This window comes from Mytilus galloprovincialis, chromosome 4 (assembly GCF_965363235.1).
Source record: "Mytilus galloprovincialis chromosome 4, xbMytGall1.hap1.1, whole genome shotgun sequence".
Lineage (NCBI taxonomy): Eukaryota > Metazoa > Mollusca > Bivalvia > Mytilida > Mytilidae > Mytilus > Mytilus galloprovincialis.
In genome coordinates, this window is record NC_134841.1 from 57,217,904 (window position 1) to 57,233,818 (window position 15,915).

At 34.7% G+C, this 15,915-nt stretch overlaps 2 long non-coding RNA genes across 3 annotated transcripts; both read right to left on the reverse strand.

Annotated features, from left to right (window-relative positions):
- Positions 1–4,645: 4,645 nt before the first annotated feature.
- Positions 4,646–6,646, reverse strand: LOC143070662 (uncharacterized). Of its 2 annotated transcripts, XR_012976630.1 has the most exons (5): positions 6,561–6,646; positions 6,084–6,169; positions 5,607–5,692; positions 5,130–5,215; positions 4,646–4,738 (listed from the first exon to the last, which is right to left on the reverse strand). It is a non-coding gene; the product is annotated as an uncharacterized LOC143070662 (long non-coding RNA). The 2 variants fall into 2 exon arrangements; XR_012976629.1 differs by lacking the exon at positions 6,084–6,169.
- Positions 6,647–7,030: 384 nt separating this feature from the next.
- On the reverse strand, positions 7,031–13,904 carry LOC143072511 (uncharacterized). The gene is made up of 4 exons (XR_012977215.1): positions 13,854–13,904; positions 11,652–11,737; positions 7,973–8,993; positions 7,031–7,114 (listed from the first exon to the last, which is right to left on the reverse strand). It is a non-coding gene; the product is annotated as an uncharacterized LOC143072511 (long non-coding RNA).
- Positions 13,905–15,915: the final 2,011 nt, after the last annotated feature.

A 15,915-nucleotide genomic window follows, 5' to 3' on the forward strand; every position in this document is an offset into this window, starting at 1 on the left:
TTAAATACCGACTCTTTCCTGTTGCAATTTTTCAGAATATAATCTTGATAAAGAAAGAAGATGTGGTATGATTGCCAATGAGAGACAACTCTCCGCAAGAGACCAAAATGACACAGAAACTAACAATTATAGGTAACCGTACGGCCTTCAACAATGAGCAAAGTCCAAACCCCATGGCATTTTTAAATCAAAACCAAAAGTTTGCTCTCCGCAGAGTGAATACTGCTTTTAAAAGTCCCATTTTAACATAAATAAAGCCTCTGTTTTTTTTCAAACTATTCCAGAAAAAACAGATCTTATTGCCTATCGAATATAAACAAAGTTTGAAGAAAAACTGTAATGACGGAATAATACCCACGTGTGAAAACCCTGCCCAAGCCATGAGTGGTGTGGTGTCCTCCCTCCTCTTCATCTGTGCAGGCCGGGCCACGTAGAGGCTGTCTACCTGCAACAAAAAACTATAAATTAATATCATCTTTAAATACCGACTCTTTCCTGTTACAATTTTTCAGAATTTAATCTTGATAAAGAAAGAAGATGTGGTATGATTGCCAATGAGAGACAACTCTCCGCAAGAGACCAAAATGACACAGAAACTAACAATTATAGGTAACCGTACGGCCTTCAACAATGAGCAAAGTCCAAACCCCATGGCATTTTTAAATCAAAACCAAGAGTTTGCTCTCCGCAGAGTGAATACTGCTTTTAAAAGTCCCATTTTAACATAAATAAAGCCTCTGTTTTTTTTCAAACTATTCCAGAAAAAACAGATCTTATTGCCTATCGAATATAAACAAAGTTTGAAGAAAAACTGTAATGACGGAATAATACCCACGTGTGAAAACCCTGCCCAAGCCATGAGTGGTGTGGTGTCCTCCCTCCTCTTCATCTGTGCAGGCCGGGCCACGTAGAGGCTGTCTACCTGCAACAAAAAACTATAAATTAATATCATCTTTAAATACCGACTCTTTCCTGTTACAATTTTTCAGAATTTAATCTTGATAAAGAAAGAAGATGTGGTATGATTGCCAATGAGAGACAACTCTCCGCAAGAGACCAAAATGACACAGAAACTAACAATTATAGGTAACCGTACGGCCTTCAACAATGAGCAAAGTCCAAACCCCATGGCATTTTTAAATCAAAACCAAGAGTTTGCTCTCCGCAGAGTGAATACTGCTTTTAAAAGTCCCATTTTAACATAAATAAAGCCTCTGTTTTTTTTCAAACTATTCCAGAAAAAACAGATCTTATTGCCTATCGAATATAAACAAAGTTTGAAGAAAAACTGTAATGACGGAATAATACCCACGTGTGAAAACCCTGCCCAAGCCATGAGTGGTGTGGTGTCCTCCCTCCTCTTCATCTGTGCAGGCCGGGCCACGTAGAGGCTGTCTACCTGCAACAAAAAACTATAAATTAATATCATCTTTAAATACCGACTCTTTCCTGTTGCAATTTTTCAGAATTTAATCTTGATAAAGAAAGAAGATGTGGTATGATTGCCAATGAGAGACAACTCTCCGCAAGAGACCAAAATGACACAGAAACTAACAATTATAGGTAACCGTACGGCCTTCAACAATGAGCAAAGTCCAAACCCCATGGCATTTTTAAATCAAAACCAAAAGTTTGCTCTCCGCAGAGTGAATACTGCTTTTAAAAGTCCCATTTTAACATAAATAAAGCCTCTGTTTTTTTTCAAACTATTCCAGAAAAAACAGATCTTATTGCCTATCGAATATAAACAAAGTTTGAAGAAAAACTGTAATGACGGAATAATACCCACGTGTGAAAACCCTGCCCAAGCCATGAGTGGTGTGGTGTCCTCCCTCCTCTTCATCTGTGCAGGCCGGGCCACGTAGAGGCTGTCTACCTGCAACAAAAAACTATAAATTAATATCATCTTTAAATACCGACTCTTTCCTGTTGCAATTTTTCAGAATATAATCTTGATAAAGAAAGAAGATGTGGTATGATTGCCAATGAGAGACAACTCTCCGCAAGAGACCAAAATGACACAGAAACTAACAATTATAGGTAACCGTACGGCCTTCAACAATGAGCAAAGTCCAAACCCCATGGCATTTTTAAATCAAAACCAAAAGTTTGCTCTCCGCAGAGTGAATACTGCTTTCAAAAGTCCCATTTTAACATAAATAAAGCCTCTGTTTTTTTTCAAACTATTCCAGAAAAAACAGATCTTATTGCCTATCGAATATAAACAAAGTTTGAAGAAAAACTGTAATGACGGAATAATACCCACGTGTGAAAACCCTGCCCAAGCCATGAGTGGTGTGGTGTCCTCCCTCCTCTTCATCTGTGCAGGCCGGGCCACGTAGAGGCTGTCTACCTGCAACAAAAAACTATAAATTAATATCATCTTTAAATACCGACTCTTTCCTGTTACAATTTTTCAGAATTTAATCTTGATAAAGAAAGAAGATGTGGTATGATTGCCAATGAGAGACAACTCTCCGCAAGAGACCAAAATGACACAGAAACTAACAATTATAGGTAACCGTACGGCCTTCAACAATGAGCAAAGTCCAAACCCCATGGCATTTTTAAATCAAAACCAAGAGTTTGCTCTCCGCAGAGTGAATACTGCTTTTAAAAGTCCCATTTTAACATAAATAAAGCCTCTGTTTTTTTTCAAACTATTCCAGAAAAAACAGATCTTATTGCCTATCGAATATAAACAAAGTTTGAAGAAAAACTGTAATGACGGAATAATACCCACGTGTGAAAACCCTGCCCAAGCCATGAGTGGTGTGGTGTCCTCCCTCCTCTTCATCTGTGCAGGCCGGGCCACGTAGAGGCTGTCTACCTGCAACAAAAAACTATAAATTAATATCATCTTTAAATACCGACTCTTTCCTGTTGCAATTTTTCAGAATTTAATCTTGATAAAGAAAGAAGATGTGGTATGATTGCCAATGAGAGACAACTCTCCGCAAGAGACCAAAATGACACAGAAACTAACAATTATAGGTAACCGTACGGCCTTCAACAATGAGCAAAGTCCAAACCCCATGGCATTTTTAAATCAAAACCAAAAGTTTGCTCTCCGCAGAGTGAATACTGCTTTTAAAAGTCCCATTTTAACATAAATAAAGCCTCTGTTTTTTTTCAAACTATTCCAGAAAAAACAGATCTTATTGCCTATCGAATATAAACAAAGTTTGAAGAAAAACTGTAATGACGGAATAATACCCACGTGTGAAAACCCTGCCCAAGCCATGAGTGGTGTGGTGTCCTCCCTCCTCTTCATCTGTGCAGGCCGGGCCACGTAGAGGCTGTCTACCTGCAACAAAAAACTATAAATTAATATCATCTTTAAATACCGACTCTTTCCTGTTGCAATTTTTCAGAATTTAATCTTGATAAAGAAAGAAGATGTGGTATGATTGCCAATGAGAGACAACTCTCCGCAAGAGACCAAAATGACACAGAAACTAACAATTATAGGTAACCGTACGGCCTTCAACAATGAGCAAAGTCCAAACCCCATGGCATTTTTAAATCAAAACCAAAAGTTTGCTCTCCGCAGAGTGAATACTGCTTTCAAAAGTCCCTATCTTAACATAAATAAAGCCTCTGTTTTTTTTCAAACTATTCCAGGAAAAAACAGATCTTATTGCCTATCGAATATAAACAAAGTTTGAAGAAAAACTGTAATGACGGAATAATACCCACGTGTTAAAACCAGGCCCAAGCCATGAGTGGTGTGGTGTCCTCCCTCCTCTTCATCTGTGCAGGCCGGCCACGTAGAGGCTGTCTACCTGCAACAAAAAACTATAAATTAATATCATCTTTAAATACCGACTCTTTCCTGTTGCAATTTTTCAGAACTTAATCTTGATAAAGAAAGAAGATGTGGTATGATTGCCAATGAGAGACAACTCTCCGCAAGAAACCAAAATGACACAGAAACTAACAATTATAGGTAACCGTACGGCCTTCAACAATGAGCAAAGTCCAAACCCCATGGCATTTTTAAATCAAAACCAAAAGTTTGCTCTCCGCAGAGTGAATACTGCTTTTAAAAGTCCCATTTTAACATAAATAAAGCCTCTGTTTTTTTCAAACTATTCCAGGAAAAAACAGATCTTATTGCCTATCGAATATAAACAAAGTTTGAAGAAAAACTGTAATGACGGAATAATACCCACGTGTTAAAACCAGGCCCAAGCCATGAGTGGTGTGGTGTCCTCCCTCCTCTTCATCTGTGCAGGCCGGCCACGTAAAGGCTGTCTACCTGCAACAAAAAACTATAAATTAATATCATCTTTAAATACCGACTCTTTCCTGTTGCAATTTTTCAGAACTTAATCTTGATAAAGAAAGAAGATGTGGTATGATTGCCAATGAGAGACAACTCTCCGCAAGAGACCAAAATGACACAGAAACTAACAATTATAGGTAACCGTACGGCCTTCAACAATGAGCAAAGTCCAAACCCCATGGCATTTTTAAATCAAAACCAAATGTTTGCTCTCCGCAGAGTGAATACTGCTTTTAAAAGTCCCATTTTAACATAAATAAAGCCTCTGTTTTTTTTCAAACTATTCCAGGAAAAAACAGATCTTATTGCCTATCGAATATAAACAAAGTTTGAAGAAAAACTGTAATGACGGAATAATACCCACGTGTTAAAACCAGGCCCAAGCCATGAGTGGTGTGGTGTCCTCCCTCCTCTTCATCTGTGCAGGCCGGCCACGTAGAGGCTGTCTACCTGCAACAAAAAACTATAAATTAATATCATCTTTAAATACCGACTCTTTCCTGTTGCAATTTTTCAGAATTTAATCTTGATAAAGAAAGAAGATGTGGTATGATTGCCAATGAGAGACAACTCTCCGCAAGAGACTAAAATGACACAGAAACTAACAATTATAGGTAACCGTATGGCCTTCAACAATGAGCAAAGTCCAAACCCCATGGCATTTTTAAATCAAAACCAAAAGTTTGCTCTCCGCAGAGTGAATACTGCTTTTAAAAGTCCCATTTTAACATAAATAAAGCCTCTGTTTTTTTTCAAACTATTCCAGGAAAAAACAGATCTTATTGCCTATCGAATATAAACAAAGTTTGAAGAAAAACTGTAATGACGGAATAATACCCACGTGTTAAAACCAGGCCCAAGCCATGAGTGGTGTGGTGTCCTCCCTCCTCTTCATCTGTGCAGGCCGGCCACGTAGAGGCTGTCTACCTGCAACAAAAAACTATAAATTAATATCATCTTTAAATACCGACTCTTTCCTGTTGCATTTTTTCAGAATTTAATCTTGATAAAGAAAGAAGATGTGGTATGATTGCCAATGAGAGACAACTCTCAGCAAGAGACCAAAATGACACAGAAACTAACAATTATAGGTAACCGTACGGCCTTCAACAATGAGCAAAGCCCAAACCCCATGGCATTTTTAAATCAAAACCAAAAGTTTGCTCTCCGCAGAGTGAATACTGCTTTTAAAAGTCCCATTTTAACATAAATAAAGCCTCTGTTTTTTTTCAAACTATTCCAGAAAAAAACAGATCTTATTGCCTATCGAATATAAACAAAGTTTGAAGAAAAACTGTAATGACGGAATAATACCCACGTGTTAAAACCAGGCCCAAGCCATGAGTGGTGTGGTGTCCTCCCTCCTCTTCATCTGTGCAGGCCGGCCACGTAGAGGCTGTCTACCTGCAACAAAAAACTATAAATTAATATCATCTTTAAATACCGACTCTTTCCTGTTGCAATTTTTCAGAACTTAATCTTGATAAAGAAAGAAGATGTGGTATGATTGCCAATGAGAGACAACTCTCCGCAAGAGACCAAAATGACACAGAAACTAACAATTATAGGTAACCGTACGGCCTTCAACAATGAGCAAAGTCCAAACCCCATGGCATTTTTAAATCAAAACCAAATGTTTGCTCTCCGCAGAGTGAATACTGCTTTTAAAAGTCCCATTTTAACATAAATAAAGCCTCTGTTTTTTTTCAAACTATTCCAGGAAAAAACAGATCTTATTGCCTATTGAATATAAACAAAGTTTGAAGAAAAACTGTAATGACGGAATAATACCCACGTGTTAAAACCAGGACCAAGCCATGAGTGGTGTGGTGTCCTCCCTCCTCTTCATCTGTGCAGGCTGGCCACGTAGAGGCTGTCTACCTGCAACAAAAAACTATAAATTAATATCATCTTTAAATACCGACTCTTTCCTGTTGCAATTTTTCAGAATTTAATCTTGATAAAGAAAGAAGATGTGGTATGATTGCCAATGAGAGACAACTCTCCGCAAGAGACCAAAATGACACAGAAACTAACAATTATAGGTAACCGTACGGCCTTCAACAATGAGCAAAGTCCAAACCCCATGGCATTTTTAAATCAAAACCAAAAGTTTGCTCTCCGCAGAGTGAATACTGCTTTTAAAAGTCCCATTTTAACATAAATAAAGCCTCTGTTTTTTTTCAAACTATTCCAGGAAAAAACAGATCTTATTGCCTATCGAATATAAACAAAGTTTGAAGAAAAACTGTAATGACGGAATAATACCCACGTGTTAAAACCAGGCCCAAGCCATGAGTGGTGTGGTGTCCTCCCTCCTCTTCATCTGTGCAGGCCGGCCACGTAGAGGCTATCTACCTACAACAAAAAACTATAAATTAATATCATCTTTAAATACCGACTCTTTCCTGTTGCAATTTTTCAGAATTTAATCTTGATAAAGAAAGAAGATGTGGTATGATTGCCAATGAGAGACAACTCTCCGCAAGAGACCAAAATGACACAGAAACTAACAATTATAGGTAACCGTACGGCCTTCAACAATGAGCAAAGTCCAAACCCCATGGCATTTTTAAATCAAAACCAAAAGTTTGCTCTCCGCAGAGTGAATACTGCTTTTAAAAGTCCCATTTTAACATAAATAAAGCCTCTGTTTTTTTTCAAACTATTCCAGGAAAAAACAGATCTTATTGCCTATCGAATATAAACAAAGTTTGAAGAAAAACTGTAATGACGGAATAATACCCATGTGTTAAAACCAGGCCCAAGCCATGAGTGGTGTCCTCCTCTTCATCTGTGTAGGCGGGCCACGTAGAGGCTGTCTACCTGCAACAAAAAACTATAAATTAATATCATCTTTAAATACAGACTCCTGTTGCAATTTTTCAGAATTTAATCTTGATAAAGAAAGAAGATGTGGTATGATTGCCAATGAGACAACTCTCCACAAGAGACCAAAATGACACAGAAATTAACAATTATAGGTAAACTTTAATAATAAGCAAAGCCCATACTGAATGTCCAGTGATATTGTTTGCCTCAAATTACAGCCGAAATTCAGCCTTTTCCCCTAGAGAAATTTCCCAATTACTAAAAAAAATGGCTTAAAATTCCTCCAAAAAAGATTTACATTTTCCCCAAACAGTGATGGCATTGGTAGTAATGTTTGTAAATATCGTACTCATGTTATTATTTTGATAGTAGAAAGCACTTTTGAGATCCGGTTTTCTGATCAGAATCATCATGGTGTTTGTAACACGTGAAGTTTTTAATGCATTAAGTACCATCATTGCTTCTGTTTCTTTCCCCTCTCCGAAAAGTACCTTTCAGATTGAAAATGTCTGACAACCAAAATATACATGAAAAAACAGTGCAAAAAAGACAGCAAAGGTCAGCAAAAAATCGGAGATGTGTTAAGAATGAAATATACAAATTTCCCAATTTCAATACAAAATATTCATTTTTCCCAATAAAAAACGGTAGAGGTAGTTTTGAAAAAAGACAACAATATCACTGATGTCATTTTTAATTTGAAACTCAAGTTTGCTCTCTGCAGTGGTCTGCTTTCACAAGTCCCAATTTAACATGAAGCAGTTTTTTTCCAAAACTGTTCAGAAAAATATTGATCTTAATGTCTATCAAATAGAAACATAGTTTTAAGAAAAACTGCAAAAAAATACATACAGGTTGACTGACTCCTCCTTTCTGCCATGAATCCATCTTCTTCAGTCCAAAGTGGCAACATATATTAAAGAAAAGGCTGTATCTTTAACAAAAGCTATAAATAATTATCAACTTTAAATAGACACTGATTGGTGTTGCAATTTTCCGATTTAAAAAAAAATAATTTTAAATTAGAGCCAATTATGAAAATCTATATTGGTGCACCAGCCATTAGCCTTGCTATCAAATGTTAACAAAATGGTAAATATTTCATTGAAATTTTTTCTATACAATTTCAACGAGCAAACTCATTTATACTCAGGAGAAACTATAAGTCTTGGGTCGAGGTCAATCCAAATTTAAAGGCATGATCATTAATCAATGCAATTATCAAAAACATGATTTCATCATAACACATCAATAAAGAGGTCAATAATGAATATGCTTTTTGAAGGAGCTAGTTCCAGTGGTCCCTAGTCCCATTCAACTTGGATATTTTGTCCAGGTGTAGTGTCTTCAGTCCACATGCAGTGTTTTGGTCTTCAGTCCAAGTGCAGTGTTTTGGTCTTCAGTCCATGTGCAGTGTTTTGGTCTTCAGTCCAAGTGCAGTGTTTTGGTCTTCAGTCCAAGTGCAGTGTTTTTGTCTTCAGTCCAAGTGCAGTGTTTTGGTCTTCAGTCCAAGTGCAAGTGCAGTGTTTGTCTTCAGTACATGTACAGGTGCAGTCTTTATGCAATATATAGTATATACAGAGTAGAGATGAGTTTAATTATTTTCAATCAATATTTTCTTCACAAGTTAGTAAAATATATTACATTGTAATATATGGTCTATGACGTAGGATACACTAAGAAGTTAGTGTGCTTATAGGGAGGGATCCATGCTATTCCAATGTTTCGTTTAAAAAATTTGGCATCCAACATCATAACCAGTTATAAAAAAAATGAAAAAGTTATCTTTAATTGACGTAAGCATGGCTATGGTTAATGTTATATAGGAAAAGTTTTGAATTTCTTTAAGTTATGTTATCACTTTATAGAAATGCTGAAAAGAAAAAATATTTATTAGAATTTTGTATGAAGAAACAAGATTAAGAGAAGGTCTACACATAAATTAGCTCATTGAAATAAATATCTTAAATACCTAAATAATTATGATCAAAAATAATTCTAACTAGTTTTAAATGTTTTATAATTGATAATTTATAGTTTTATGTAAAACCAAATCATGAAAATTCAAGTCAGCTGACTTTGGATAAAACAATGATCAATGTTTATCATAAAAATCAATAACCTCAATGTGATTAGAGTTATCTCCCATTGAATACTGGTCTAAACTTCATGAAAACAACCACCTTTAGCTTTTAAAAAATGTCTTGTCTTTCAGTTCATAGTGATTAAAAACTTGAATATCCCTTATTTAAGTATCTTGTGATAAGTCATCTTTCCTTTCTGAATAAACATGCTAGCTCACAGATATATCAAAAAAACAACTTCTCTGGTTTAGGTCTAACTGATAGAATCTTAATAAAGCAATCTTACATATCAATGTCCCCCATATGAAATGTATTTATCAAAGTTGTACAAAATGGAACATGTAAAATGTTGTTTATAGTTAACATGTGTTTGGTTAAAGGGGCACTAGCTGTCAAATTCATGGTCACCGATTTGACTCAAATTCTCATATTTGATTTATAACAATGTAAAACATTTATCCAAACTATCAAAAGTTTAAAATAAACAGTTTACAGAGCATGGGGTAGATAATATATATGTTCGTTTCGTGTGTATTTAAGTCCAGACGCCATCTAATTAACTATCGATTTGACCTCAGATGACCATATAAGCGATGTAAACATAAATAAAGATATGAATAGATTAAACCAACACGTGCAATTGGATTTTTATAGGTCTGTTTGATTTTAAAAATAGATGTTTCTCATTGTTTTTAACCGTATAAGAATGATTTCATGTGCATCGAATTAGTAATCAAATGATTGACCGTAGTTTCACTTCCATTGTTGACATTCTTTTTCTTTAAATAACCAGTACACGTACAATGCATGCGTTGCCAATCTCTAGCTAGGGGTTAAATTGAAGTTCACATGAATACGAATTTAAAGAGGTCGACTCATTCACTTGCAAGTGAATTACTAATTATCAATTTTTCTTAGCGTAATTTGACAAAATTGAACCTTTTTGGCTGCAAAAAGCGAATTGTTATTTCACTATTTCCCTTTTATTATTGATTGAACAGAAAAAAATCAAACTTCAGATTTTTTATATATCTCGTAGCTAGTGCCCCTTTAATTATAGTAAGGTCAGTTCAATTGGAATATTGAGTTCATGCACAAGTGAACTCAGGTGGTTTAAAGTCATTTGAGCCATTGCAGTCAAAGTGTACATGTGGTAGCATTTTTCAAATTAAATAATATTATTAATCATATTATTTATTTTCAGATTTGTGGACCACAAGTATGGGGAAACCAGTACAAGCGGCTTAATAGCTTTATATATATATATATGAACTTTCAACAATATTATACTCATATTTATAATAAAATGTGCGCTTGTCTCTGCAAGTGGCGTCTCCCATGCAAGAGTTTGTGGTTATTTGATAAATATTTTATGTTCGTTTGAGTTTATGAATTAGAATTTAAGATCAATAGCTTATGGCATAGTTTTATCTGTTTAATATTGAAAACCAATTAAAGATTTGGAGTCTGCACACAGGAAAGAAAAATGACTGACTAAATGGTTAAAACCTATGTAGCATGGGGTGTGATAATAATAAGATTTTTTGTGTGAACCCCTAAGGTTCAAGCATATTTATAAGTTAGAAATATAGTCTATGGAGGAATATTTGAAACCTTAATTATTGTTCGTTCGGAACATTTATTCTTCTTATCTGTTTTAGCTTCCTGTAATTAAGAGCACCTTAAAAATTGGCAATAAAGAAATTTATACAGATCACTTTATATCTGCTACATGTATATGGTAATGAATGATATAGTTGATAATCTATATAGAAAAAAAATAGATTCCCATACATATAATTCTTAAAGAATAATAAAGATTCAAAACATGGACAAATGTACCTCAGTCTTTCAAAAATTCTTTAAATTAATCTAGAAATAATAAACATGATAAATGAGGCATTGTGAAATGGTCAACCAATAGGAGACATTAATTGATGTTCCTTACGACTGATCATCAATAAGTGTAATTCTCCAACAAGACCCATTGAGAGATTACATGATCTAATATACAATAATTTTTGCATCTGTCTGTCTTATTAATAAATATGTGAGATAGGTTCAAATACTCTGTGTTGAAGGGAATCAAGGTGTAATATTACCTCTACCAATAAACACCATAGAAGTGTCATCCATTGGTAGTAGTTTGACTATTCAAACTGCTAAAAATGAAAGCTAACACCATCCAGAAACGAACTAATGAAATAAACACATCCCTTATCTCCCTTCTTCATATTTAACACCACTCTCGACATGCCATAATTATCCTGATTTACAATAAAAAGAAAATGTTAGCCTCCACACACATGGTAATGAAATTACTGAGATTTAATTTACAATTCAGTTAAAATAATTAGCAAAAGAAAGTTCTAAGGTTCACGTATTGACTTTTTTTTTTTAAAGGCAACTTGTCAAATCATTTATCATAAATAAAAAGCTGACTATACCTAGGGCTACCATAATCTGGCTCTCCAAAATACATCTCATTTCCAAGTAAGGTGACTGCAGGTTTTAGTCATATCATATTCAAGAACTGAAATGAGATGAACAACATAGGTCAATAAAGTAAAATCAAAGCACCAAAGGGTGCTATAGGCAGTTAATCAAAAACCCAAAGGCAAACTTGGCCACGTTCAGATGAATAGGGTAAAGAATTAGTCAAAATATTTATCTCAGGCATTGTTCTCAGCTATTTCTAAAGTATCAAATAATGCTTGTACAGTAATGTTTATGTTATGCAATCCTACCACTTTCAAAAGTTATTTCCAATTTATATTGATAAAGATTCAATGTCTGAGATTATACACATACACTGTCCTATGTTAGGGGAGAGTTTTGTGCCAGTTAAGATGTTTAAGTCGCCACATTCTGTATGTACCTGTCCATAGTGAGGACCCACTAATGCGGTGATTGTTGCTGTATATCACATTTATTTTTCATAATTGTTTTGTACATTTTTTTAAATTTTATTAATTTCTTGTGTATACTTCTGATTTTAATTTATTAATTTCTTGTGTATACTTATGATGTCCAAGTTATTGTAAATGCTCTTTTGTTCCGACGTTGGAAAGTTCCAGGCGGAAAGAACTAACTAGCCGAAAAGTTCTCCAGAACTTATTAACTACATTGTAGTTACTTTGTTCTTCGTCTGGTTTAAAAGTTCCACCTGAACAAGTGACTAGTTGAAATAGTTTACATTTTATAATAAGAGAGAATTTAACATTACTAAAAATAACTTTTTTTTCAAGTAGTCACTGAACAATGAAAATGAGGTCAAAGACATTGGACATGTGACTGGGGGAAACTTTGTGACATGAGGCATCTATATACAGAGTATGAAGCATACAGGTCTTCCACCTTCTAAAATATAAAGCTTTTAAGAAGCTAGCTAATGCCCCCCGTGGCCCCTGGATCACTATCCCTATGTCAAGCTTTCTGCAACAAAAATCGCAGGCTCAACAAAAATCAATTGAAAAAGGCTCAACTCATCAGATGGACAAAAATACAAATGGATGTGGCCGGGTACTTGTACATCCCAACAACAAAAAGACACTAGGAACAGATCTGAGAGTACTCACAGTTAACTGACAGCTAGTTCAAAGCCACTAACAACTAATAAAAAAATCATGCATCTAAGACTAAATTATCAATCTGCGCACATCCATTAGTGTAAAGACGTCATTAACAGTCAAGAGAAATAAAACATGACCTTGTGCAATGCCAAGATACAGGTATTGACAGATTGTAGATCCATTAATGTGTATATATATGTATATAACCATGGAAGTATTATATTGACAGGAACTAGTACAACCCGACTTCAAACAATTCATCTGCGAAGGCCGGGCGCAATTTAAAGACTTGTTAATTAGCATGAAACATAGAACATTTTTTACACACCAGCACATGGCGCCCTACAATATTGTCATCCTCGGTTGCTTTCGTGATTACAGAAATAAACGAAGAAATCGAAAGTTGTGATATATTTTTAGGAAACAGCAATTGGCAAACCTCGGCAGATTCTGTTTCCCTACATCAGCATGTGTGTGCCAATAGAGTGATTGATGGATTAATGCAAGTCATCATTTACTCTATAGAAAAACACAGACAATGGAAATTTGTACCAAATTTATTGAATAAATAAATTGGGATATACCATTTTCATGACTGTAATGTGGGTCATTTAGACACACTCAAGTGTAAACAAACTGTGTGGCATGATTCTGTATAATAAAGTATCATAAAATTGAGCTGTTTTCATTAAGAAACACATACAAACATATATATACGTTTATCATACAACTCAAAATGTAAACAACCAAACAACCCCTAAAATACACAAATAAAATTGTTATTGAATACACGGTTTCCGCTGAGTTTGTCAGTTGGTATGACTGACATTAGATAAAATAAAAATAGATATGTCAGTTGATAAAATATTCAATAGTTTTTTGTTGGTTGAAATGTCTGAAATGTGATGGGATTATGCAGCACATGTATCCAGTGTACATGGATTCGCTGTACCCTTGCAGTCAATCAAGGGGTGCGTCTAAATTGGCGGAATCTCGAGTACATACAATGCCTTCACCAGTAAGTTCACTGGCTCAGTTTAGAATATAGACTAAAGTTGAGACTTAATGTGTACAAACCTGACATCTAACTGTGTTGTAGAAAATGTGATCATCAACAATTTATTTCACTTTCACAATATATATGCATTAATCCAAATTCACATCCATTCGTACGGTCTCAATAGAAGAATTTCCCGCGGAAATGTCATGTGATATAAACATTGAATTGTCCACACCGATACACGAAATACGTAGAAAAAGAATTGTGGACACAGCAATAAGATCAGATTTAAGACCCTCATGAGCTCGGTGTTCATTAAAAAATAAGTAAAAATCAATTATTTAATAAATTTGCTCGATTAACCTTAATTTTTGAAGTTTAAAATTTGCGTCTATCGAGTGAACCTTTAGTCTTTAGTCCTTAGAAGTGTCAACTTGACACTATAATCTCTATCTGTAATTTAGATCACTCTGGTAATTTTATGTCGCTATTGTATAAAACTCATTAGTACATTTGTATTTATGATGTGGCACTGCAGAAAGAAAAAAAATCCTTAGGGCGCACTACGTTTGCGCGCATTTGGGGATTAAATATTTACGTTATAAATAATTGAACAAATTAATAAATAATAAGTATTATGACCTGTATTATATTTTACCTGAGTTTATCTGTCAAAAAATGCGCGCAAATGTAAGCAAAAGCTGCGCGCAAACGTAATGATTTTTGCGCGCAAATGTAATGGTAATGCGCGCAAACGTAATGCACCGATTCCTTAAACGCCAACATAATTTTAAAGGTAAGTTTCGGTAGATCAAAGGATGTTGGCTTTCAAGGGATAAACCGGCCTGTATGTTTTTCTTGACCCATATTTCTAATTAACTTTAAGTTTTCAGTGTTCAATGGTCTATCGTTTGCAGTTATGTGTCTTATCTGTACCCGGGTTTGTCTTTTTTTATTTATTGTCCTACTTTATGACTATAGTCTAAGTGTTGATTTTCGTTTGAAAATCTAGAAATTTTGTTTTAAGCTTGCGTTTATTATACCTTTCGTCTACTAGTAATTAAAAAAAAAACTTCGAATCATTAAATTGTAAGAATATTTGAAATTACGGCTATGGCATCAAATCATTTGGAAAAAAAAACACAATGTATTGCAATATGACCTTTTGCATTGAAGGATTAAACTTGCATTAAGTCGTGTGCAGACCCTTTATACGGTAATAGAAACTAAATGAGTATTGAGTAAACTTGCAGACGGGACTTAATCGAACACAAACCCAATACTAGTACATAGAAAAATAAAAATTTTCAATGGTCAGGTTTTTTTTCCTGCTCTTCATCTTGATAGTCGCTGGAGTGTCTTCAACACGAAAGAACCATTAATACCATAAAACAAAGCCAAGATGGTCCCTATATATATATATACTTAAAGTAATACTTCAATACTTCCGGCACTGTCACAAGGACGTATAACTAACAATACTGTAAACCAACTTATTTTCGTTAGTTATACGTCCTTGACTGTCACTATATGAAAATGTTGTCCTAAAAAATCACCAAAGTCTAAACATAATACAAGACAAGAACAGACTGATTTGGTATTAATGATTTTGAGGAAAACGATTTTTGCCTTATCCTACATATCGGTCTTTTGAGTTTCTCCCTAAAACCTAAATATCTTAAATCATATTGATTCTATATAATTTGCTTTGAGACCAGAACATTGTTGAAAATAGCTAAAAATTAAATACTTTTCAGAGTAAGAAAGAGTCTGGGAAACGCTCAAAATGCACGATTTAGCTTCTTTTTTTTTTTGGATCGAGCTTCTTGGGGCCTTGAACGAATATATTTTGCCTCACTTGTAAAAGAGTCTAGTGATGTTTGTATTTATCAAAGTTGTAGTAAAAATCAGGCCGAAGGTATACATTTTTTAATCGTTTACATTTTTATAATTAGTATTCGTTATCATGTGATTTTGCTCGTTGTTGAAGGTCGGATAAAGGTTTTAAATCAAATTTTTATGGACTTTGATCCACTTTTTAGCTTCCACCTGACGTGCCATATAAGCTGTTGGTATGCTGTTGCACCTACCGCACGTAAACTTTCACATTTTCATCGTCTTTTTGAAATATTTTACCCA